Source organism: Mus musculus, chromosome 15 (assembly GCF_000001635.26).
Source record: "Mus musculus strain C57BL/6J chromosome 15, GRCm38.p6 C57BL/6J".
Taxonomy (NCBI): domain Eukaryota; kingdom Metazoa; phylum Chordata; class Mammalia; order Rodentia; family Muridae; genus Mus; species Mus musculus.
In genome coordinates this window covers 44,947,806-44,948,930 of record NC_000081.6, presented here as the reverse complement: position 1 = coordinate 44,948,930, position 1,125 = coordinate 44,947,806, and the positions used below count along the sequence as shown (strand labels likewise).

The following is a 1,125-nucleotide window of genomic DNA, read 5'->3' as shown; positions in this document are numbered from 1 at the left end:
GGGAGTGGCTTTATTAGAAGGTGTGGCCCTGTTGGAGTAGACGTGTCGCTGTGGGTGTGGATTTTATGGCCCTCAATCCTAGCTGCCTGGGAACCAATATTCTGTTAACAGCCTTCAGATGAAGACATAGATCTCAGCTCTTCCTGAACCATGCCTGCCTGGATGCTGCCATGTTTCCACCGTGATGATAATGGACTGAACCTCTGAACCTGTAAGTCAGCCTCAATTAAATGTTGTCCTTATAAGAATTGCTTTCTTCATGGTGTCTGTACACAGCAGCAAAGCCCTAAGACACATCCACGGACATTGACATCAAACACTGCTGCTACATAGCCACTGACTCAGACATGACCCTATCAGCTCAGACTGGGACCTCACCATGGCCAAAGGTGGCAAGGCTGGCCACTAACAACAGGCTCCTCCTCTCTATACTCCAGTCTCCAGTTAAATCTCTCTTCCTAATGCTCAACTTCTCTTCCCCTCTCCCCCAACCCCATCTGACCACCACATACTTGTACAGTGGGATGGCTCACCCTGAAAGCCCTGGATGATATCCTCCATCCTAAGTCTATGCCCTGCCTGTGCTGAGCACTGGAAGGCAGATCTGTGGATGGCATGGCAGTCTACAAGTCCCTTTCTCCTTCTAAGCTTAGATGCCTGGATTTGGTTTTATTTATTTTATTTTTATGTGTCCTGGGCATAAAACAGCTTTGGCCACCAAGCCAGACATCCAGTTAGGATGCACAAAGGACTGCCATCTGCTCTGCCCTGACTGATATAAGAATAACATCACCAACAAGGTGTTTCTTTGCCCATTGCCAAGGGGAAGGAAATTAAGTAATTTGATTAAATTATCAGATTTGTGCTATACAAGTGGAAGCTAGGGATAATTCCCTAGAGAACTTTATTGTGTTAGCAAACAAAATGATAGTACAATTTTTTTCAATGTTACTATTCTACATATTTGGTTTACAGCCTGAGAATCTTGATTTTCTAAGCACATTAACTTAAAAGACACAAAATCTTTGTTTATCATTTCTTTCCTCATGTAAATTGCTACTTTACTTCCCTAAGACTTTTATGCTCTTTTTTTGCTGACAAGATAATATCCCAAGTCACATGTAT

The 1,125-nt window shown here is 43.2% G+C and overlaps 1 non-coding gene across 1 annotated transcript; it reads right to left on the bottom strand.

Annotated features, from left to right (window-relative positions):
- Positions 1 to 684: 684 nt before the first annotated feature.
- Gm23343 lies at positions 685 to 827 on the bottom strand. The gene has a single exon (XR_003951679.1). It is a non-coding gene; the product is annotated as a small nucleolar RNA SNORA48 (small nucleolar RNA).
- Between the last annotated feature and the right edge of the window lie 298 nt (positions 828 to 1,125).